This window comes from Schistocerca americana, chromosome 1 (genome assembly GCF_021461395.2).
Source record: "Schistocerca americana isolate TAMUIC-IGC-003095 chromosome 1, iqSchAmer2.1, whole genome shotgun sequence".
NCBI lineage: Eukaryota > Metazoa > Arthropoda > Insecta > Orthoptera > Acrididae > Schistocerca > Schistocerca americana.
In genome coordinates this window covers 146,094,532-146,120,291 of record NC_060119.1, presented here as the reverse complement: position 1 = coordinate 146,120,291, position 25,760 = coordinate 146,094,532, and the positions used below count along the sequence as shown (strand labels likewise).

The 25,760-nt window shown below is 44.8% G+C and overlaps 1 pseudogene; it reads left to right on the top strand.

Moving 5' to 3' along the window:
* The first annotated feature begins 791 nt into the window (after positions 1–791).
* LOC124561634 lies at positions 792–909 on the top strand (annotated as a pseudogene).
* The last annotated feature ends 24,851 nt before the right edge of the window (positions 910–25,760 follow it).

Here is a 25,760-nt window from a genome sequence, read left to right as displayed (position 1 = left end):
CGAGTGCAGGTTTTGACACATGGACAATGATATATGGATGTTTTGGTCTTGCTGTGATTCGTGCACGGATAGCCCAATCGGTTAAGGAGACCGCTGGCGTAGGACGGAAAATCCATTTTGGGGTCCCGGCCCGACATAAATTTCGATGTCATCATTCCAATATACAGCCGATATTCGCAACTGCAAATACATTGCCTGTACTTCTTGACAGTTGTAATTGCTGCAGTGCTTGTTTCTTTGCAAATGCATGCATGTAAGAAGAAACATGGCATTGTGCTTCTTAATAATGCAGGCACTGTAATTTCGTAAATAGTTTTCCGTCTACACTGGCTCAAGAAGCGAAAGTTTAATTATAACCATTCTGTGCGTACTAGAGTGTTACGTAATCCAGGGGTTCGCAACAAAATTTTCTCGAGGACCCCCGGACCCCCTCATCGAGCATGATTGGTACCTTGTCACACCACAGTAGGAAGTACCTATAAAAGCCAAATTAAGAGTCTTTTTATGTTTTCTATTTTTTGTAATTAGAAAAACATTGACATATTCATTATTGAAAAAATATTGAGCGGCCAAAACAAAAAAATCTGTTATCATACGAAATATATTCAATATATTTTTTATTCTAATAGCATCTTGCGGACCCCTCTGGCATAGCTCGCGGACTCCTGGGGGTCCGCGGACCACCTGATGGGAACCACTGATGTAAACAATGAAGTGGTTCAAATATTCAACGGTACTACAGCCGGGTAACCTCGTCAAATGCCAATATTTGGCCCGGTGAATATCTCGTCGCCAACGGCCTTGCTGCAGTGATAACACCGGTTCCCGTCAGATCACCGAAGTTAAGCGCTGTCGGGCTGGGCTAGCACTTGGATGGGTGACCATCCGGTCGACCGAGCGCTGTTGGCAAGCGGGGCGCACTCAGTCCTTGCAAGTCAAACTGAGGAGCTACTTGACTGAGAAGTAGCGGCTCCGGTCTCTTGAACTGACAAAAAGGCCGGGAGAGTGGTGTGCTGACCACATGCCCCTCCATATCCGCATCCAGTGACACCTGTGGGCTGAGTGAGGATGACACGGCGGCCGGTCGGTACCCATTGGCCTTCTGGTCACTGTCCGTCCCGCATTGAGGATGACGTCGTGGTCGGTCAGCATCGAGTGGTGGTCTTTGTCTCGTGGTGTTTGTTGCGAGTGCTGTGCGCGTGTCTACGAGTACACGAATTCGGGTGACGGAGTGGTCAGAACGCTGGAGAGTGGAGTGATTCACCTGCCAAAACCAGTCGATGGGGCCGGCAATGGCATTCTCGGTCAGCAGCTCACTGGCCCAAGGCTGCGAGAGTCGTGAAGGCGGCCGTCTGCTTGTCCGTATCTCTGTCTGCCTGTCGCTAGCTCTCTCTCTGCTCGCTGCTCTGCCCGACCTTCCACAGGCTCTGCGGGGATCTCCTGCCAAGGACGCTGTGTTTACCGAATTCTCCGCCCTTTATCTCTCGCGGTCCCGTCTCACACCTGCGGGCTATTTGTCATCTCAAAGCAAGCCTCTTGCTCCATTGTTAGCTTCCCACTGAACATAAGCGCTGTGTAATGAGAGATACATTCCCTTAGCGTTATTGAGGGCGTTGGGCGAGTCATTCATGACGAAACTTTCCATCTGGTCTGCAATAAACATCCTCCACAGACCTTCCAACAACTGTCATGAGTGATTGGAAGCAAAGTTTATGTACGTGTTGAACAGAAGATACTGAAATGGCATTCACAAAAATTTCAGAATTTTTAAAAAAAGTCACGATTTTCAGGGGTGTCCACTACAACGGACGCTGCACGCATTAGAAAGCCACTGAAAATGTAAAGAAAGTACTTCTCAGCAGATATCACTTATAAACTAATTATAAATTTAAAAAAAAAGACAAAATATGACAATTTTATTTCTATATTTACGTCTACATAGACACTCCGCAAGCCACCATAAGATCCTTGGCGCAGGGTACCATGTACCATTTTCAGTCATTACCTTTCCTGTTCCACTCGCAAATAACGCGAGAGAATAAGGACTATCTATATAATGTTTTTTATTCCAGTCTTTGATCACAATACCAATTCTTTTGACCATCACCGGTTTCAGTCAGTAACGACCATCCTCATATCTGTTCTACACCATGTCCGAAAGTGATAAGGCCGTAAGGGCATCGTCAAAACATATAAATATACAAGCACTGTAGGACACGGTGTAGAAAATATATGAGGATGAGATTTTCACTCTGCAGCGGAGTGTGCGCTGATATGAAGCTTCCTGGCAGATTAAAACTGTGTGCCGGACCGAGACTCGAACTCGGGACCTTTGCCTTTCGCGGGCAAGTGCTCTATCAACTTTTTTTTAAGAATTTTTTTCTACCAACTTCTTTTTTATTTTTTTCCTTTTTTTATTTTTATTTGTTCTGCCAACGTTTTTGTCTTTTTTCTTTTTTTTAAGTTGCAGGCAAGGAGAAAACAAATAAAAACCTCTTGTGTATGAAAATAAAAGACGACATTCTTCATAAAATAATACAATATCCTTTGAAAACGTAAAACATAAAAGGTAGCCATATTTCCGCAACGGCCTTCTTTTTATTTATTTATTTGTTTTTGTTACATGTGTATGGAAAAAAAGCTTAGAAGAGGAGGAGAAAAGGGAAATGAAATAAAATAGGAATACTTTCCGCGCCATGCTCCACTTTGGCGCGCCATCAGAACAAAATGCATTCTATCATTGACCATTAAAGGGGAACGTGGGATCGTCCAGTCTTGGTTGGCACAGTTCGTTGAGATTCCAGCTTTGAGGCGGGTTGGTGAAAATACTCTGTAAATAGTTCGTGAAAGTGGCCCGATAGTGTCGATGTCGAAGAAGGGTGTGGTGATGTACTTGGAGGCGTGTCCAAAAGTCCGCCGGATCGACGATGTCGTCCCGGAAGAGGCAGTTGACAGCCATGCCACAGATCCATGTGATGGCGTCCCACTTAGCCGATGGAAAGTAGGTCGAGTCAGGATATATCATCATGGTCGGAGAAACGTGATGTGGTGGTACTCGTAGGTAGAAAGCCACAATCTTCTATGCGGGGGTCCAGACAGCTGCTGCTGGCCCACGCTCGAAACGATGTAAATTTGTATTTTCGACATTGCACTTGAGGCACAGGGGTGAGTCCACCAGTGCGATGCGATGCAGTTTCTGTCTTGTAGTATACTTGCCGTTGACGAGAAGGTACCACATAGAGGTGGTGTCAGTGATGTGATATGGTTGGTGGATCGCTTTCCAAACTGTAGGCCATGAAACCTAGGAGTGACGTGTTTCGACGGGGTTGCGGGGTGGAGACTTTCGGAGAAGGCAATAGATGTCGCGGGTGGTTGTCTTCCTGGTCCTGGGGAGCTCGGTGCATATGTAGCTGTACTCCAAAAAGAAACGGCCGATATGTGACATCGGACGTGGGATGTGTGCCAGAGACGTCGGTGGGCGTCTCGAAACAGGTGCGAGCTCAGTGGTCAACATTCCAGTAAAACTAGCATTTTGGCTTTTCCATAACCGGAGCATAGTATTGGTGTAAAGTGCCGTAGTCCTAGCTCACATTAACCAGACCGAGGCCACCGTCCCGCTTCCGTAAGGTGAGAGCTTCATACTGGACTTTGAGGATGTGTCCAGAACAAATAAAATAGCCGAAAGCCGCCTGTAATCTGGCCGCCATTGTCGCAGTGATGGGCAGAATCTGCGCTATATGGGGTATCCGGGCTGCCAGATGGGTATTGACGAAGGTGACTCTCTGGCACATATTCAGCGGGCGTAGTATGTGATTTTGTATGTTGGCCCGGATGTGTTGCACTAGCGCCCGAAAATTGATCGCCGAGGTGCGGCGAATGTCTCGCGTGTATACCAATCCGAGACAAAGAAGGGTGTCCACCAGTTAAAATGGGACTACGCTGTCTGCGGGAAGGCCGCGGCCGATCTTCATGGTGCATGATTTTGCCACGTTCATAGCGCTCCCTGCCCCTGCACTGTAACGGGTAATCCACTGCATCGCAGCTTGTACGTCGGCCGCTGAACGTACGACGAGGGCCAAGTCGTCCACGTAAGCTCGACAGCGGAACATATGATCCCGGAGTGGAATACCTGTCAAACGTCGCCCTAATCCGCAAATGAGTGGTTTCATCGCAATGGCATAAAGCACCGTCGACAAAGGGTAACCCTGCCGTACTGAGCGTTCAATCCGTATAGGTTCTGTAAGTCTGCCGTTGACGAGAAGTCTGGACGTTGCTCCACGAAGGAGCCGCATAATCACTTGCGTGAACGTCGGGGGAATTGCCATTCGGTCCATTACTGCGTTGAGGAATGCATGATTGACGCGGTCAAACGCTTGTTTGAAGTCGATGGAGATTAAAGCGCCTGGCAGTCGCGAGTGTGTTGCCACAGCGATCACATCTCGATATTCACTGAGGGCTGTCTGTATATTACGATCGCCGCCTAAGGATGTTTGTTCGTGGGAAACAATGTCCCGTAGGACATGTTTGAGTCGCACTGCTAGAAGGCGTGTGAAAATCTTGAAGTCGGAATTGAGTAACGTGATTGGCCGATAACTGTCGAGTCGTGTTCCTCCTGCGGGTTTCAGGTCTGGTACAAGTAAGCCTTCCATGAACATTGGTGGCGGGTCCGCCGCGCCGGACAAAAGTTCCCAGTACATGACCCTCCATCGTGGCAACATCAAATCTTGGAAGGTTCTGTAAAATTCGAGAGGTAAACCATCCGGGCCGGGAGATCGATTCAGAGACCCTTTTGGCCACAGCGCCTTGGACGTCGTCGGTGGTCACTTCAGAAGTCAGGAGGGTTGCAGCTGCTGCATTTAGAGTACCAAGTGTCTCCTGGGCAACCTCAGCAATGGCCTCTACACCGGCAGGTACTTCTTGATAGAAAAGTCTATAGTGCGTTGTGAATGCATCCGCAATGGTAGCTTGCGAAGTCAGCCGTCGTCCATCAGGTAAGTCTAAAGTTGTCATTAAAGCCAGTCGGCGTCGACGAACATTTTGAACGATATGATGCATAGAAGGTTCTTCACCGTTAATCCTATCTTGTCTGCGTGCTCGTACAATGGCTCCCTCTAGACGGCATCTGGTCAAGGTTAAAATCTTTGCCTTGATGCGTTGAGCTTCTTTTAGACGTTCCGGGGATGGAGGATGATCCATGAGTTCACGAAGAGCGCTATAGTAGAAATCAGTTGTGTGATTATTCCACCTGGCTTTGGCTCTGCCATAGTGTGTTAATGTGCGTCGGATGGCCGGTTTGGTGCACATCAACCACCACTGCAGGGTGGTCTCGTAACGCATAATGCGTTGAACACAGGTGTGCCACGTGTCGGTGACCTGTTGTCGACATTCAGGGTCCCGCAGTAGCGTGACATTGAGTTTCCAAGGTCCTGCACTGCGCCATATAGACTGTCGACGTAGGTTCATGGTACAGATATAGATGTCATGATCCGAAAAGGCAGACGGCCAACGTTCCGCGTCGAGGAGAACTGATTTCAGAGCGTCAGAGATGTATATTCTATCAAGTCGGCTGGCGGAGTGGCTCGTGATGTGTGTATACCCTGGGCGGTCGCCGTGTACCACTCGCCAGACGAAGGCGGCGGACGAGGAAGCGAAGTTCCGGACATGTGATGAAATGGGGGTATTGGTCTGTGCGCTCGAGAACACAGTTGAAATCTCCACCTACGATGAGACGATCGTATCGGCCGAGGAATAAAGGCGTGATATCTTCTGCGTGGAACTCCGTTTATCAGTGCACGATGGGGCGTAGAGATTTATGATTTTGAGTCCTTCAACTGTTATGGCCACCCCTCGCGCCGTTGGGAAACTGCAATCCCTTCTCGTAGGATTATGGCTGCGCCTGGGTGTTCCATAGCTGCAGGGGCGGCGTATGTCTCATATCCATAACACCCAGTCCAAGTTGCTGTCCTCAGTTCTTGTAACAGGGCGATGTCGATGTCCGCTGCTCTTAGTGTGTCACGGAGCAGTTGAAGTTTAACGTGGGAGCCGATATTATTAGTATTGATAGTAGCTATTCGGTAGGCCTGATGGGAGATCCGTGCTGTCGATAGGTTCGTGGCTGGTGAAGATTGTCGTGGTGGATGCGTGAACTCCATAGAAGTCGCAGGAGTCGCCGTAGAAACTTCCCCCGTTTTAGTGTTGGTCTAACGGAGGAACAGATCGCATTTCCGCATTTGGAGGTGGGAAATCCGTGTCATCCGCCCATGAAAAATGCCCGACAGGTTTGACATCGGCGAGAGGTGGCAGCGCTGGCCGAGTCGGCTCAGTTGCGTCGGTGACAACAGGCGTGCTATGTTCCATGGCTTCTGGGCGCGGGGCGTGCGCGCGATATCTGTTGGACGGGTCACCGTCTTGTGGATGACGCGTCTCCGTGGCAGAGGAGAAAGTGTTATCGTGTTCTCCGTCAGAGTGATGTGCCATCTCTTCGTCCTGCGGAGGGGGCTCAATGGTCGATTCTGATGTCTTGCGGCGTTTTTTTCGTCGTTTGGGCGACTTCTGCTTTCGGCAATGAGTTTCGGTGTCTGAGGAAGGAAGAGATTCACGTCGTTCCGGTACAAAAGCCGCAGGTGCTATGATGCGGTCGTCATTCTCCAGAACAGTCTCGTTGGTATCCTTGTGATCTTCTAGCGTGGGTGTGTCCGGCTGTTGGACATGTTCACGGGCGGCATCGCCAGTGTCAAGGTGCTGGGACGTCGCCGGGTGTATCGGACCAGAGAGACGCTCATGAACGGCGTCTTGTGAGGGCTGGACGTGCAGTGTCGCTGCATAGGTGACTGGAAGGGTGGTCGTGGTTCTGTCGGTGTTCGTCTCGTCGTGCCTTAGTTGTGTGATGCGGCGTTGCAGGCATTCATTACGGACGTGACCTTTTTTGCCACAACCGGAACATGTTCGAGGTTGTCCGTCGTAAATGACCACCGCACGGCAGCCCCGATAAAAATGTACGATGGAACGTGCCGTTTGAGGTCGATTCGGACTTGTCTCACACCATTAAGCACCGGATACGTCGTAAACTGTGCCCATGTCTCGGCTACGTGGCTCTGGACTTTTCCGAACGGGCTTAGCGCCGCGATGACTTCATCTTCATTCACCTCGAAAGGCAGTTCGAATACACGGATCGTCCGAAGACCAAGTCCTGCATGGTCGACATCCACATGCCTGACGTTCCCGTCGGAGTGCCGAAATTTTAGTCCACGTCGTGTCCTTTGAATAATCTCGTTGCAGGCAGCGTCGGAAGTCATCTTAACATAGACGACGCTGGTAATGATCGATAGGTGTATGCCGATGAGTTCGTCACAGGGGATCTTCACGTCTTCGCGTAGGAAGCGTTCGACGGCCAGTGCTTTGGGTCGTGCGTATTCATTTGAGAAGGAGAACTTAAGAGTGTTCTTCCTGTAAGAGTTGGCCATTAAAGCTTGTTCGACGCAGAAGCGCGGTGACGAGGAAGTAAACAAAACACTCGGCGCGCGCAGCGGTGTGGACGGCCGGGCGCGGCGCGCACTGCTGCCCGGCCGAACGCAGACTGTGTCAACTGAGCTACCCAAGCACGACTCACGCCCCGTCCTCACACCTTTACTTCCGCCAGTGCCTCCTACCTTCCAAACTTTACAGAAGCTCTCCTGCGAACCTTGCAGAACTAGCACTCCTGAAAGAAAGGATATTGCGGAGACATGGCTTAGCCACAGCCTGGGGGATGTTTCCAGTGCACACTCCGATGCAGAGTGAAAATCTCATTCTGGAAACATCCCCCAGGCTAAGGCTAAGCCATGTCTCCGCAATATCCTTTCTTTCAGGAGTGCTAGTTCTGCAAGGTCGCAGGAGAGCTTCTGTAAAGTTTGGAAGGTAGGAGACGAGGTACCCATGGCTCTACCCTTCATTCGATCCCTTCGAAACCCTACATTTCAGCAGGATAATGCCCGACCGCATGTGACAGGTCCTGTACAGGCCTTTCTGGATACAGAAAATGTTCGACTGCTGCCCTGGCCAGCACACTCTCACCAATTGACAACGCCTAGTCGTGGTGGCCGAGCAACTGGCTCGTCACAATACGCCAGTCACTACTCTTGATGAACTGTGGTATCGTGTCGAAGCTGCGCGGGCAGGTGTACCTGTACACGCCATCCAAGCTCTGTTTGACTCAATGCCCAGGCGTATCAAGGCCGTTATTGCGGCCAGAGGTGGTTGTTCTGGGTACTTATTTCTCAGGATCTATGCACCCAAAATTGCGTTTAAATGTAATCACATGTCAGTTCTAGTATAATATATTTGTGCAATGAATACCCGTATATCATCTGCATTTCTTCTTAGTGTAGCAGTTTTAATGGCCAGTAGTGTATAAGTAGACTGAGGTGAACATTTGGACAAAGGTTGGGATTGGAACTTAGTCTCAGCTCACTAGGCAGATGCACTAATCACTATGCCACTGTGGCACAGCATCTTTTCACACCTGCATTGGACCACTCTAGCACGCCTCCCTCCTCAGTCCAAATTCCTATTCACGTTTCACCCCACCTGATATTCCCGATACACTCAAACAGCATTGTAGAGGCTCTCCATCTGTATTGCAATAGCACCTCAGCATCGAATGAACTGGGGCATCCTGCCAGAAACCCAGGCATAGGTGCTTCAGCCAAAAGAAACTATATGTTTTCCCCATTTCATTTCAATGCCGAGGTGGTGTTCCAATACAGTTGGAGAGCCTCTCCACTGCTGCTGGATTTAGGGGAAACATCACGTGGGCTGCGGTGAGAATGGAAAACCAACTGAGGAGGGAGATGTGCTAGGGTAATCCTTGCAATTGTGCAAAGCCGCTGATCCAGGGTCCCGATCTTGGTACAAATTTTCGTTTGTCCATCAGTCTGCACCAGATACATCAATGCGTCACTAGCCCATTGTATGTGGTCTGAATGGTGAGGGACACAGAAGGGGTGGTGGCCATGGCAGAGTGGTAGAGATCTGGTCAGTGTCAGTTATGGGGCGCCATCTGGCCTTGCTTAACGTACTCCTACAGAGGCGCACCGACCTGTTCACTGAATGGATCTGCCTTGACCTGGTCGACTGTGCGTGAACAATGATCCGTGGTTGGTTCCACAGCTGGGCCCATGGTATGACTTGTCAGTTGAACAATTGGACCTCAGTCTGCTAGTCCTGACCACTACCTCCAACGCCACAATCCGTCAGTGTAGGCAGGTAGGGTCCAACAGACAATTGCCAGTATCCACAAACTGTTGGATAGGTCGGGGAGTGAGTATGCAGAAGGGTCGGTGGACCAGTCGGTTTGCGAATGGGTGCCATTAGGCACCAGGGTTTGGGAGATAGATGAGAAGAATGCAGTAGTGGCCATGATATAACCAGACTGAGGTCCCAGTAATCAGAATGGTTCCTAACCTAAGGCATTTGGCAGACTGTCCCTGTTGTCGCAGGCTCGACAAAAAATATTTAAGGTTTAAGAAAGCAGAGAGCAAAATCTTCATTCTAGATAGAAAGTTTCCCAGCCTCTTGGAAATAGGACGCCGCCTGAGGATACATGTTCAGTTTTTAGCTCACATTCGTGTCTCAATCCCATCAGTTTTTATTACTCTGGCATATCTAGATTTCGGCTATAAATAGCCCTCTTCAGAGCTAAAATGCAAAGAAATTACAGAATCAGAATTAATTTACTTTATCTAGCACAATAAGTAAAAAATCATGTTATCCAGTAGCAGCTATCTATTCTGGTCAACATACCATTTGAGTTAGAGTCGAACAAACTCGTGGCAGTACATGTCATCAGTAAGGTCGACTGGTGACATGTACTTCGAGAGACGGCATCAACAAAGTGGTCTCTTTGGGGGAAATGTGTTTGTCGCCAAAACTACAGTCTGGAACCACGCGACACCCATATGTGAAGGGAGCCGTGTGCGGCTCTCGTTCATGCCGTTTGTTCTTTGGCATTTTGTCACTTCGAGTGGCGTCTTGTTTCTTCCTTACTTATTGGCGTAATGAAGTTGCTGGCTTGCCTCCTTGAGTGGCAGCAGCAGCGCTTATCGATACTAGTAATGTCGTACTATCTTTGGTGTGACCGCAAGTATTTCCTGGTGGTGGTGGTGTTTCAGGTGGTCAGTCGATTGGGACGGAACAGCGAGAAAATCTCCATGGCGCGAGGCCAGGCCAGAACCGCTGGCGGCGTGCATGCACTGTCAGACCGTGAGGCGCTAGCTGCGAGAAAGACAGTTCGTTAGCCACCGAACCTGGACGCTGAATTTGAGTGATTAGTTAACCTGTTATGAAACCTCAACTATTGTAACTTCTCTTTGTTCATTTGCGGGTTGTTGCTCCCTGGGCCATTCGGGCTATCAGCAATGTATAATGTGTTGGAGTCGGCGTAATCTTGCAGCCGTCTTCCTATATTATGATTAATTATTAAATTGACTGTTACTTACCAGTGAAGTGCACCAGCGGTATTTTCTGCCCTGTGGCCGTTAACGCCCCAGTTACCTGCCGTGGTCGTTAGCTTAGTTTTCTGGCGAGTGCCTTTCCTCATCGAGTTGATGCTGTCTTGCGCAGTGTGTAGTTCGACAGCTTTTCAAGTTGTTTGGTTCATATTTTGCTTAGAGTGGTTATTGTTCCCTTGGCCAATTTCTGAAAACGTAGTGCTGTTCGTACCCTCCTCCTCGGCCGATATTTTCCTTCATTGTGCCATTGGTCGGATGGAAGGGAATTGCTTAAATTTTTGGTCGGTCCTTGGGCCGTCCCTAGTTTGGGTTGCCATCTGATTATTTAACTTCAACTCTTAGCTGCCTGTCTCACCTTACCTTACGTTTGAGCTACCTTCTCAGGCTGATCCTTGGAACACTTATGAGCACCACTTGTTCTGTTTGTTTTAGATTGTGATTTTCATTTTAATTTGAAGTATTGTGCAAGGCCATCGGCCATGTATTAATTCAGTTCTTTTTAAATTTTACATAAAGGCCTTCAGCTGTGTTAAATTAAAATTTTGAAGATTGATTTTATTTAAAAAAAATTTTTCCTTAAATTTAGTTCTATCTGAAATTGTTTGTAATCCAGGCCTTGAGCTGCTAGTTGTTCGATGTGTTATGTGGCCTTCAGCTGAGGATTTAAGTGAACCCTTTTTAATAACGCCTTCAGCCTTGTGTATTCTTTAAAGGAAATTTTTTTATAAGAAGGAATAAGTTTATTTTAAACTGTTTGTCTGACTTGTTGTTTAGGCCATCAGCCGTTGTTTCAAATTTGTTTGTGGCCTTCAGCCATGCAATAAGTTAATATTTCTTTAATTAGGCTTTTGGCCATTCTGTTGTAAGCTTAAAAAGAAATTTCTTGGTTAGAAAAAATTGTTTATTGATGTGTTTTAATTATAGTGTAGTGTAGGCCTTCAGCCGCTAATTGTTTTCAATTGCATGTTTTTTTAAATACCTTCTTTTTTTAATTGATTTTGATTTCTAAGCCAGGCCTTCAGCCGTTCTTGTTTTTCGTATGATTTTGGGCCTTCAGCCCATAAAGGATCTCAAGTTTTCTTTAACTAGACCTTCAGCCGCATTGTCTAATTGTGATCTTTTTAAAGCAATGTGTGAATAAGTGGTTCTTAGAAAAATAAAGTTGTGTGTTTGATTGTGCAACTCACAGTAACTGTTTACGGCCCCATCCACAATCGTAACCTTAGCCTGTGCGCTCTCTGAGTACCCACCAACCAGTACTCCTGTGCCCAGGAAGATCCCCAAATCTGACTCCGATAAAACATGTCTGGGACCAGCTCGGGCGTCTGTCCCAGCGGCAGTACCCGGGATAACAAGTACCAGTTACAGCAGTTCTGGGCATCTCTGCCTCACTTTTATGACACCATTCGCAATCGAATCTGTGCATGCATCCAAGCCAGAAGAGATGCAGGTCATAGTGATAAGTGGGCTCATACTGCCTACACCTTTGTAAAGAGGCTCGATTTTTTAATCACTGAAATAACTTCACATGGCGTGTCATTTCGTAACATCTTCGCCTTCTGGGTGCTTCATTTGTTTCGTCACTTAGTGTAATTCGTAAGTCAGCAAATGCAGTTTTCATAGCATAAGAACTAGAAAGCTCAAATCTTTTTTATTCCAGTCTTTGATCACAACACCAATTCTTTTGACGATAACCGGTTTCAGTCAATAATGACCATCTTTTCTACACCATGTGCTAAAGTGGTAAGATCCGAGGATGGTCATTACTGACTGAAACCGGTCATTGTCAAAAGAATTGATATTGTGATCAAAGACTGGAATAAAAAACATGTGACAGTATTGGATCACTGTTCATATGCCGCAGCTGGTAAAACTAAAAGAGTACTGCGGAGAAACGGCCTAGCCGCACCCTAAAGATTGTTTCCTGAGTAAATCTTTCACTCTGCAGCGGGAAGCAAGGTCGTCTTTCGAGTCCCGATCCTGCACACGGATTTATTCTGGCAGAAAATATGAAAAATAGCTCATACCGGGCCGCATAGAGCAGAAGTTCCATCGCCTCTTTAGTACTGCAATGACACGGCGTCCACCTTTGGTTAAGACGCTTCTCCTCCCCTTTCCAGGAAGTTGCTGGATTACAGTGCCTCCACTTTTTTCTTCAGAAATGTTTGCGCTGGTTGACATTAGACAGGCACACACGTAGCTGGCCGAGACCTTGTCGCAGATAGAGTTTATCTGCGAGCAGACAACGAAGATAAGGAACGCTAAGATATTCGCAAACATTTCCGTCTGCCCCAAGGTCATAATATTGCATCCCGACTGGATGGCTGCTCGGGCTACAAAAGATGTGCATTACCACGCTTGGAAATGAAGCTCCAGCTTCCCATTCGTGTCTCTCCTTATCTTCGAGTTCCCGGAATCACTTCGAGTATCATACTGTCTTCACGTGTAAACACAGCGAAAAAAATTCCCAGTGGTATTACATGGTCAACGAGCTCTTTTATGCAGTTGTGTTAGCAGATAAATCGTCTGTATCATTAGACTGTTACTTAAGTTCTTGACGCTCTTGTTCGCAAATGCAACTGTGTGTTTCTACGACATTCTTACCGTCTGTCGTACGACAACCGTTGTTCGGAAATCTTTGCCTGTAAATTTGCAACTGAGAAAGAAGTTTTGATGAAAAAGACGATGCTGTCTTAACTGGAGCAAAAAATAAGTCTTTCTACATATTCTTCTGTTTGAATGTAACGAAAAACCAATGTCAATGAGAGCAGTTTGAAGCGTTTCTGCGGCCTATGGGGCTAATATCAGTGTAGAAGGTTGTAACGAACCAGAATTACGGGGTCCTCCATCAACAGGAGATCACGATACTAAGCGCGTTTGACGAAATTTGAGATTCCATTCTTTTGTCAGCAATGGTTTACCTAAAACTGCAAGTCTGAAACAGAGAGACGTGCCTGTGGGATAGGTGTGTTGTATGGAAATATTTATTTAAATTTCACACTTTTCCAAGTTTTCTGTAAAACTTTGGGTCACTATTTTTAATCTTTATTTTAAAAGAAGTTAATTATCCAATAAATTTCGTTTCTTTTATTTGACGATAGATAATACAGTTACATTTCGTACATTGCTACATTTTGGTTACGAAATTTCTCGTAACGTTTTATAGTTAAATCAAGAACTGTTGTAATTTTTGGAAAGCAACCGCAGTTTTTTTTAAAAAAAACTGTTATACGAGAGAAAATATAAAATGTTTGTTATTTTGGCTTTGTTGCGTACGTCGTAATTTTTACGAAACTGTTTTTTAAAATTATGTGTAATACTATATAACTATTTTTATTTTTAAAAATTTTACCAGCTTCAAGAGGCGTGTTTACTTTGTAACTGTTCATTAACTTATGGAGAAAACTATATACAGTAGTCAATGTGACAACTTGCTAGTTCTGGAACAGTCTTGAACTTAATGCTGTAATATGTCGTCTGCCATACGCGCCAAAAACAGATAGCCCATGTCTCGAGCTCGAGTGGTACAGTTGTAACCTCCCCCTCACTTATCAACCTTAATGACAGTGAAAAATTAAACCGCGTGTACCTAACGGAAATTTGGGAAAAGCAATCGTCACCGTAGTTAATCTGTAGGTAAAGAGGGAGGAAGGGTTACATCTAAATGAAAGGAAAAATAAAAATGAAATTGGTGGAAATTAATTTTGAAAAAGGGTAAAGTTAATAAAGAAAGTAAATGTGCGGTCGTTACGTTAACAATTAACTGGCGTTAATTAGATATTTGAGATTTGGGGAAAATTACAGTCGCCAGTCCTATGGACAACTACTATAATAACTGAAAAATTAGCACTATAAGCGTGGCAACTGAAGGTTGACACGTGTTGTGTAAAAACTGAATGTTTGTCAAAGCAATAATTTTCACTACACTCTGACTTAATATAGCAAAAGAATTAATAAAACCGGAAAACTGAAAGTTAATTTAGTAACTGACACTAATAGTGAACTTTGTTTCTGAGGCACTACGAAATTAAATAAAATAAGGTTAGTCTTGGGCTACCTCAACAATCATCTCAAAAGCAACTTGAATCTACGCAATTTAGAAATAAGAGATTTAACTTTGAACTTGAATAAAATGATTTTGAACAATTAACAATAGTAAAATTTAGTACGTACCAAGCTGAGCTGCAGTCACAGGTAAGCTAAAGGATGGTAACAAAACTCGCACTCTTAATTTGTGCTTCTGTAATCTAAAAATAGTTCTGCTTGGTTATTGTATGATATGAATACTTTAACTGAACTTTGAAATTAAAGCAGTGAAATGGAATGATATTACTTTAATGCTGGCGTTTGAATTTCTACGACACTCGGTTTCATTTCAGAAAAGCATGGGACCCTGCTTGGTAATGCAATTGGGTCAATGAGCAACAAAGGTTCATGCTGAGTTGCTGTATTTTAGTGATGCAAATGGAACTGTTTGAAAAGCTGAGGTCTGCCATACAGTTCTAAAACTTTACGTGCTTTCAGTCTTCCTTGTTGGTTGATTGAAGGTTTGAAGTCGTCGATCGAGGAGGTGGCGACAATCACATATCGTCGGCCGTCGCTGTTGCAGAAGCTGGATGTTGGCGCGCCTTCTTCTCGACACGGTCACCAGGCGAAACGGGCTCTTAATGTGTGCCAGCTAATGTTTCCCGTCCGCGACACCGTGTCGGAAACTATCATAGCAAGTCGAGCGCAATTACATGCTGCCAAAACCCGAAAGCACGGCAACTGGACTGTACAAAATATCCAACTGAAAACAATGGCTACGTGAGTCCAAACAAGTGTCTTTACTCTACGCTCGTCTCAATTTCCCTCTCACCGACGCCAAAGTCTCTTTACTCACAGACAGAAGGACAGCCTCGTAACTCAGTAATGGCACGCTTCCTTTTCCTGACACTGCCCTTCGACCCTGCCTAAACCTTTCACCGAGACAAGCCGAGGTCGCACGCAGCGCTTACGTATTTCCCACGCTACGCCCATTGGCTGCTGACGTAATGTGAAAGTTTTACACTGCATGACAGCACAGGAAGTGATTGTTCGCCAGCAAAAGTCGCATTCTCTGCAGTCACTGCTGACTAATTGTTCTTAAGCGAAGACTTACATAGTGTCTGTTTCACCCAGTTCTTAGTCTGACAAAACCTAAATAAATGCTTATTTTTAGAACCGGTGATGGTTCAAATGGCTCTACGCACTATGGGACATCAGTTTCCTAAACTTAGAACTACTTAAACCTAACTAACCTATGGACATCACACACATCCCTGCCCGAGGCAGGATTCGAACCTGCGACCGTAGCGGTCGCGCGGTTCCGGACTGAAGCGCCTAGAACTGTTCGGCCACAGCGGACGGCGAACCGGTGATGGCTGATGACACGGTGCTATAGTGACAAATCAGAAAACTCTAGAATGTAATAGCATTACATGAATTCTCACGGAAAATAGTGAAAACTTTAAGACAATTTTTAGTCTGTACAGAAAGAGACAAGCAATTCATACAAGAAAATCAACGCTAAATACCGAGGACAACTTCCACAGTTAAGAAACCAATAGACATTGCGGTAAGATTCCCTTCAATCTTAAGGTTAATGTGTAACGTTTCTATAAATGGCAGAAGACGTGAAAAATCATTAGTCTCTAATACGAATGTAAAATAAAAATAACGGCCGTTTAAGACGTGACACAGAAGTTACTTGTTTTCATGATTCGCTGGTACATTGTATTTAGGAATATTAAGAATGTATTTAAGAACTGTGTTTTCTCCTGGTAGAACAGCAAATAGCGCTACTAACGTGGTCGCCAGGTACTGTAATGTAGTGAGCAGGCGAAGTTAAGTAGTGCCCGTGTGTCCGTAGTGTGTCAATACTGTTGTGTCACAAATCGCAGAGAGTGGAATCTTTTTTCTGGGAAAAACCATTACGGCTGACTAGAGTTCTTGGGATCAGTACCAATGACAAAGAGCGGAATGGGGCTCTGATGTTTCGCCAAGACTGGAATCTGACGCCCTAGTTGAATAACATCCCAATGAACGGCTTTTCTGAGAGTTACATATGGCTTTATGAACGTCCTGGTGCGTTGTACTTAACTGGATGGAGAATATGTAGAACACTTGAAGCCTTAAAACTATCATCTTAACCGTTCCCCATTCTTTATACACTCCTGGAAATGGAAAAAAGAACACATTGACACCGGTGTGTCAGACCCACCATACTTGCTCCGGACACTGCGAGAGGGCTGTACAAGCAATGATCACACGCACGGCACAGCGGACACACCAGGAACCGCGGTGTTGGCAGTCGAATGGCGCTAGCTGCGCAGCATTTGTGCACCGCCGCCGTCAGTGTCAGCCAGTTTGCCGTGGCATACGGAGCTCCATCGCAGTCTTTAACACTGGTAGCATGCCGCGACAGCGTGGACGTGAACCGTATGTGCAGTTGACGGACTTCGAGCGAGGGCGTATAGTGGGCATGCGGGAGGCCGGGTGGACGTACCGCCGAATTGCTCAACACGTGGGGCGTGAGGTCTCCACAGTACATCGATGTTGTCGCCAGTGGTCGGCGGAAGGTGCACGTGCCCGTCGACCTGGGACCGGACCGCAGCGACGCACGGATACACGCCAAGACCGTAGGATCCTACGCAGTGCCGTAGGGGACCGCACCGCCACTTCCCAGCAAATTAGGGACACTGTTGCTCCTGGGGTATCGGCGAGGACTATTCGCAACCGTCTCCTTGAAGCTGGGCTACGGTCCCGCACACCGTTAGGCCGTCTTCCGCTCACGACCCAACATCGTGCAGCCCGCCTCCAGTGGTGTCGCGACAGGCGTGAATGGAGGGACGAATGGAGACGTGTCGTCTTCAGCGATGAGAGTCGCTTCTGCCTTGGTGCCAATGATGGTCGTATGCGTGTTTGGCGCCGTGCAGGTGAGCGCCACAATCAGGACTGCATACGACCGAGGCACACAGGGCCAACACCCGGCATCATGGTGTGGGGAGCGATCTCCTACACTGGCCGTACACCACTGGTGATCGTCGAGGGGACACTGAATAGTGCACGGTACATCCAAACCGTCATCGAACCCATCGTTCTACCATTCCTAGACCGGCAAGGGAACTTGCTGTTCCAACAGGACAATGCACGTCCGCATGTATCCCGTGCCACCCAACGTGCTCTAGAAGGTGTAAGTCAACTACCCTGGCCAGCAAGATCTCCGGATCTGTCCCCCATTGAGCATGTTTGGGACTGGATGAAGCGTCGTCTCACGCGGTCTGCACGTCCAGCACGAACGCTGGTCCAACTGAGGCGCCAGGTGGAAATGGCATGGCAAGCCGTTCCACAGGACTACATCCAGCATCTCTACGATCGTCTCCATGGGAGAATAGCAGCCTGCATTGCTGCGAAAGGTTTATATACACTGTACTAGTGCCGACATTGTGCATGCTCTGTTGCCTGTGTCTATGTGCCTGTGGTTCTGTCAGTGTGATCATGTGATGTATCTGACCCCAGGAATGTGTCAATAAAGTTTCCCCTTCCTGGGACAATGAATTCACGGTGTTCTTATTTCAATCTCCAGGAGTGTAGATCCAGTCTCGAAAATTTTTGGACTTGATACTTCTAGCGAATGAAGCAGAGCAGTATCAGGCAATCAAGGAAAAATATTTTTTAGTTTCTCTCGGCGTATGATCGAATAGACCACGTGTGTACTGCCATTTCATGGCGTCCAACATGCACAATATTTCGCCTACCAGATATGTCGCCACTGTCGAGCGCGCTGACGCTTTCTTGGAATAACAATCGATTATGGTCGACCTTCGCTGACAGAATTACCATCTCGAAGAAACACTGCAAAACCAACTATGAAGTGTGTTATTTGACTGTGTCTTAATCCTGAAAGTTGAACGAAACAATTCGAGGCATCGTCGTGGAGTTAGGCTGGAAGGCGGCCGCTTTTGCGTGAGCGGGTTCCATAAGCGGATAACCCGTACGCCAACACGCATGTCACATGTCAAATCTCGGGGGTCCGTGACGAGCTAACTCCGCTGGAGTGGTACATCTCTAAAACAAGGGCGGGCAATAGACTGCATGCAGGCCCCTAGCTGCGCAGATGACATGGTGGAAGTGGGGACAAAGATAGTTGTAACGGGGTCTCTTTCGGACAGGGCAGGGCGGTATGGAGGTGTAGTTCTACAGCTTAAGGTTCCGTTTCTTTCTTTTTTTTTGTCATAAGTTTTCTGACTGGTTTGATGCGGCCCGCCACGAATTCCTCCTCCGTGCTAACCTCTTCATATCAGAGTAGCAATTGAAAAAAAAAAAAAAAAAAGATAAAGGTTCAAATGGCTCTGAGCACTATGGGACTTAAATTCTGAGGTCATCAGTCCCCTAAACTTAGAACTACTTAAACCTAACTAACCTAAGGACATCACACACATCCATGCCCGAGGCAGGATTCGAACCTGCGACCGTAGCGGTCGCGGTGGTTCCTGACTGTAGCGCCTAGAACCGCTCGGCCACTCAGGCCGGCGTAGCACTTGCAACCTACGTCCTCAATGATTTTCTGGATGTACTCCAATCTCTGTCTTCTCAACAGTTTTTGCGCTCTACAGCTCCCTCTAGTACCATGGCAGTCATTCCCTCATGTTTTAACAGATGTCCTATCATCCTGTCCTCCTTATCAGTGTTTTCCACATACTCCTTTCCTCTCCGATTCTGCTTAGAACCTTCTCATTCCTTACCTTAACAGTCCACCTAATTTTCAACATTCGTCTGTAGCACTGCATCTCAAATGCTTAGATTCTCTTCTGTTTTGGTTTTCCCACAGTCCATGTTTCACTACCATACAAGGCTGTACTCCAGACGTACATTTTCAGAAATTTCTGCCTCAAACTAAGGCCAATATTTTATACTAGTATTCTCTTGGCCAGAAATGCCTTTTTTGCCACAGTTAGTCTGCTTTTCATGTCATCCTTGCTCCGTCCGTCATTGGTTATTTTACTGGCTAGGTAGCAGAGTTCCTTAACTTCATCTACTTCGTGAACATCAATCCTGATGTTAAGTTTCTCGCTGTTCTCATTTCCACTACTTCTCATTACCTTCCTCTTTCTTCGATTTACTCTCAGCCCATACTCCGTTCAGCAGATCATTTAATTCTTCTTCACTTTCACTCAGGACAGCAATGTCATCAGCGAATCGTATCATTGATATCCTTTCACCCTGTATTTTAATTCCACTCCTGAACCTTTCTTTTATTTCCATCTTTGCTTCCTCAAAGTACAGATTGAACAGTAGCGGTGAAAGACTGCATCCCTGTCTTACACCCTTTTTAATACGAGCACTTCGTTCTTGGTCGTACACTCTTATTATTCCCTCTAGGCTGTTGTACATATTGTGTATGACCCGTCTCTCCCTATAGCTTACCTCTACTTTTTTCAGAATTTCGAACATCTTGCACCATTTTACATTGTCGAACGCTTTTTCCAGGTCGACAAACCCTATGATTTTTCTTTAGTCTTGCTTCCGTTATTAACCGCAACGTCAGAATTTCCCCTCTCGTGCCTTTACTTTTCCTAAAGCCAAACTGATCGTCATCTAGCGCATCCTCAATTTTCTTTTTCATTCTTCTGTATATTACTCTTGTAAGCAACTTAGATGCATGAGCTGTTAAGTTGATTGTGCGATAATTCTCGCACTTGTCAGCTCTTCCCGTCTTCGGAATTGTGTGCATGATGCTTTTCCGAAAGTCAGATGGTATGTCGCCAGACTCATACATTCTACACACCAAAGTGAATAGTCGTTTTGTTGCCTCTTCCCCCAATGAGTTTAGAAATTCTGATGGAATGTTATCTATCCCTACTGCGTTATTTGACCTTAAGTCCTCCAAAGCTCTAATACTGGATCCCCTATCTCTTCTAAATCGACTCCTGTTTCTTCTTCTATCACATCGGACAAATCTTCCCCCTCATAGAGGCTTTCAATGTATTCTTTCCACCTGTACGCTCTCTCCTCTGCATTTAACAGTGGAGTTCCCGTTGCAGTCTTCACATTTTTGATGGAACCCTGTATTTCCAACACTTTTGTACTTCCTCTTTTCATCAGTCAGCTCAAGTATTACTCCTGTTACCCATGGTTTCTACGCAGTTACCTTCTTTGTACCTATGTTTTCCTTCCCAATTTCTGTGATGGCCGTTTTTAGAGATGTCCATTCCTCTTCAACTGTACTGCCTACTGAGCTATTCCTTATTGCTGTATCTATAGCCTTAGAGAAATTCAAGCGTATCTTGTCATTCCTTACTACTTTCGTATCCCAACTTTTTGCGTATTGATTCTTCCTGGCTAATGTCTTAAACTTCGGCCTACTCTTCATCGCTATTATATTGTGATCTGGCTCCATACAGACCCGTATCTTCCAGAACTTGTAAGCTACAGCTAGTGAGTCTGCAAATGGTCGTATTAACAAGCTACGCCAGGACGACAAATGATTCGACAAGTCAACCGTGTATTCTTGAAAACACAATGGATACAGGATTACCAAGAAATTTCAATCAAAGAGAGCCCTTTATTTTCGCCTATCCTGTACATCGTATTTTCTTCTTGTTGCCATGTTAAAATTAGTTTCTTTTCCCCAAAGTGGTGCAGTTTACAAAATGTCATCTTCCTAACATGTTAATGCCGCTACTGTTCTGGCACAATTCTGAAACAGTCTGCTATTAATCAAACAACTGACGACAAGGAAGATCAATAGCTTATGAAAAGCTTATGCTTGGTATAAAAATACAGTTGTGATTTGTGCATTTATCCTGTTACAAACGCGCACTAATTATCATTTCAACAACTACCGATGGCCGTTTAAGGAATTGCTTTATTTCATTGAAAAAAATCAGTAGTCATTCGCATAGTCCAGTAAGTAAGGAAGTTTTTCAAGTTAATTATGAAGCAAAACACTCTTTACTTTGCATGCTATCTTTTGCCAAAAATTAGTTTCGGTACCTCGAACCATTTATGAGGAACCACCATCAACATTTGATTCGGCTTTTGTCCCATTTCAACGCGGGGTCGACCTTGTTGCTATGGACTTGGCGATGTTAGTGTTAGAGTGTGCCCAGATGCCCTTGCTCTCGCTGCCCCGTACCCTCCAGGACGGAATTAGTGTACCCCAGATGTCTGCATCTTGTGTAATCATGAGATAATGCGAACGTTTTCAGATGTCTGCGAGTTGTGTAACTGAGGCGGGACGTAGGGACCAGCCCGGTATTCACCCAGTGGGATGTGGAAAACCGCCTAAAAACCACATCCAGGCCGGCCAGCACAGCGGCACTCCTCATTAATCCGCCAGGCGGATTCTATCTGAAGAATACCCGGGTCCAGGAAGCAGCACATTAGCGCCATCGGCTAACCTGGCGGGTGTAAGATAAGAGGAATGTTATGAATATTTCTCCTCTCATCTGCGGACACGATCGGAAGTACAGATACAGTCCATTTTTTCGAGATTGACGGTAGAGATATATCTCATCCAAAGTTTAAAAAAAATTCAATGTGTTAGCTTCTTTTCGTATACATTAATATCTTATCTAACATGTAGCAAGTGCAAACTCATAGTGTCTCCTATTTTACATCGCAAATTATTCTGATTTTGTACAGTATCTTCCTAAATATAGAAATGTGGCAGTTACTATGATGTAAACGAAATGATGGACAGTCCATCATCAGGCTATAAGATGCATGAGAATCAATTTTTTTACCGAATAATTTCTTTACAATCATTTGAGGAAAGATGCAGCACAACCGGCGTGTGCACGCCTCCGTTCACGCAGTGTAGCCGACGTGGGCAGAGAATGTTTCTTTCTCGCCGGATGCAGCTCACAGCTGTGTAGGTGACAGGCAGAGGAGGCAGCCGCCTCTTTGGAACAGGTGGGTGGATTCGCCCAGCGCTGACAACGAGAATGCATTTCTGGGCACCAGCCAAGTTACCTCCCGCGAGCTATGTCTCTTGTCCGGGACGCCAAAGCTTTTGACTTGCTCTGGCCAATCAGAGTGCTGGATGCACATTTTTCATTTGGACGCCTCGTGAAGTTTAAGCACTCTCTTCACGGGCAGCACTTAGGGTAGAAGTGATCTGGACTCCTGTTTTGTGCAGTTTATTTTATATTGGCAAATCCGGCTACCAACTTCCCGCATACTGGAGAGATTGCATCAAACTCTGAACATTTTGGTTGTATGCACCTTATTGGAAATCATAAATAGGTAGGGATTTTGTAAAAGTCGTGTCGTTTTCGCACTACCTTTCACATACAGCCTTGCCGTGAAGAATGTTACGTATCTTTTCTCGTTTTTGGCATCAGTATTAGTATGTCTGGAGAAAAAGAAATAAGGTATGCTCTGGAAAAGAGAAGGTTCAGTCTCACAGTAGTAGTGACGAACTGGTGCGAAGATATAAATAAACGGTGGTGAAGTCAGATATGGGCTTAGTGATATGACGAATGTAGTCACAAATAACAAAAGTGAGCATGTAAATCCAAATTTTCGTGATGAATCCGAAACAGCAAATTCAATAACCATTTATCACATTGAGAATTCTGAAGTAGCTATGGATGATTTCACTGAAAATGTAGTTAACTAATAATGAGTGCGGTGGAAATGTTGATTCAGTGGTAAACAATGATAATGTATGTCCAGGACTTGTAGTACCTAATCAAAACGAAATGATTCATTGGAACGAGGATGCCAGAGAAAATGACTCTGTAGTTGACATTACTAATGAGCCAATAGCTGAGTTACATTCATTAAGTCATGGTACAGCATCAGCTGACTCTTTATCAACTCAGGATGATGATCAGGATATTAGGTGTATGCTAGAACTAATTTTGCAAGTACAAAAAGAAAATAAGGAATTAAGTAATAATATAGATAAGGGATTAAAAGAAAATAAGGAGGAAATAAGGAATTAAAATAGATAAAAAGTTAAAAGAAAATAAGGAGGAGTTAAAAGAAGTTAAGATAGGAATAGTTCAAACTAATGGAAAGTTCAATGCTTTGGAACAAAAGGTCATACATCTTGAAACTAAAACTGAGAGATGTTGTAAGAAAATAGATAATGAAACAAAAGAATGGGGTAAAAAATTAGAAGTGTGTAAGTCAGAAATAAATCAAAAAGTTGCCAATGAAATCAAAAAATTAAATAAGAATTTGCAGGATCAAAATGGGGTGATACAAACAACAATTAATGAAATTAGTAATGTAAGACAAGAACAAAGCAAAGCTATCAGAGAATGTCACGATAAGCATTCAATACAGTGGAATAATTTACAGAGTATCAAAAACGACCATGAAATACTTAATCATAATTTTACACATGTAGAATCCTCTTGTAAAGGCAACACAATTTGATTCAGTGCAAACTGAGATAAATGAGCAATAGTGCTTCCTGAGATGCAAGACAAAATAGAAAATGAAGTTTAACAAAAAGTAGAAATTTGGTTTGAACAAGAAAGAAGGAAAGGTGTTGTCTAAGTAAATGATGTAGTAAATTACGCTAATGCACACAAATTCCATCATTTCTCTAGTAAGGCAACTATACACCCAGTAGCCTTCATTAGTCAGTTTGATGGCATCATTCCTGAAAACATGACATAATGGCATAATATTAAATTATTGGCCAGTAGGTTAGAAGGAGAAGCAACATCGTGCGGAATTGTGGTTAGTAACAATCTAAAACATATAAAGAATACGTGCAAGAATTTTTAAATCTATACTGGTCTACTAGCACACAAAACAGGGTTAGAAATGAAATTTTTGAGGGCAGGAGCTTCGCAAGTAGTGCTTGTAACAACTGCAAGGAATTTTTCCAACATTTCTGGGAAAAGTACCCATACCTAACCTACCTATTAAGAGGATCAGCATAAGAGAGATTAATCAATGTAAATAAAAGTAATGTCAGTCACCTAATACACAAGCTGAAGCAATTAGACGTGTTGTCCAGCAACAAGCAACTACTGGAGATACGGAGAAAGAACAGGTAGCCTGCAGACCGCCGCAATGACAGAGAGCAAAGCCAAAACAGAGGTATGAACCTAAATGACGAACGGCGTAACTGGGAGGAAAACAGACAACGGCAGTACAGTCGCAGCTCGTCCAGAAGAGGGAGAGGAACTTTTCAAAGGGGTACTAACTGAGGAGATAATTATGGTGGAAACATGGAATATCATAATAATCGAAATAGGGAACATACTCAGGTAACAGATAGGAATCATAAAGAACCGGAAAATTAGTAGGCGGTTCGGATCTGGTCCAGATGCGAATGGCCGAATGTAATGAAGTATTAGTAAGACTCTTAGGGTACCACGAACGGGATGGAGTAAAAAAATTCACTCATGGATGAAGATGCGCAGGAATTAAAGGAAATTTACCAACCAACAATTGAAATTGAAATGCAAAACATGAAAACAATTGCGATCCTAAATTTAGGTAGCGAAATTAGTGGTGACTTTAGTAATTTATAAAAGAAGTAAAGAAGGATACAGATATTCCCAAGTTATCCGTACAAGAAGTTAAAGTGGTTAGAGCATGTGGATCAAGAAGTAAAATGATAAAGAAGCAGATTCTAATAGAATTTAAAATGCGAAATAGGTAATTTTCAGTGATGCCATGATAGTTCCCAGACTGTGAATCAATTTGATTTTGGTGATGATTGGTTAATTGCTAATAGGGCAATGCCAGATTTTTCAGAGGGTATAGTGAACAGGAGCAACAAGTATTTAAATTTAGTGAAAATGAGGCTACACAATATGTAGGTGATGATGCGAGAGTACAGATCCTAAGGGAATAGATGTACAGGAACTATGAACCAGAATAAAGCATATGTTTGTACGTGAGGGTGGACCAAGATGAAGAGGTAAGTGCAGTGGCTGGAATCAAGGAAAAAATCGCAAGTATTGATGGACTAAGTGAGGAAGAGGCACACGAATTGGAAAAACCACTACTACAACATCAAAAAGTATTTTCAAAGAAACCAGGATGTATGAAGGATTATGAGTATGGTTTCCAGGTCAAACCACACGATCCGTTAAGGTTTAAACCGTGTTGCATTCCGTTGGCGAAAAGAGAAGCAGTAAGAAAAGAAATGAAGAAAATGATTGAATGGCGAATTATCGAGCTATCTCAGAGTATTTATTACAGTTATCTTGTAATAGTGCCGAAGAAAGACGACTCAGTAAGCATAACTTTGGACGCTAGAGCATTAAACAAAGT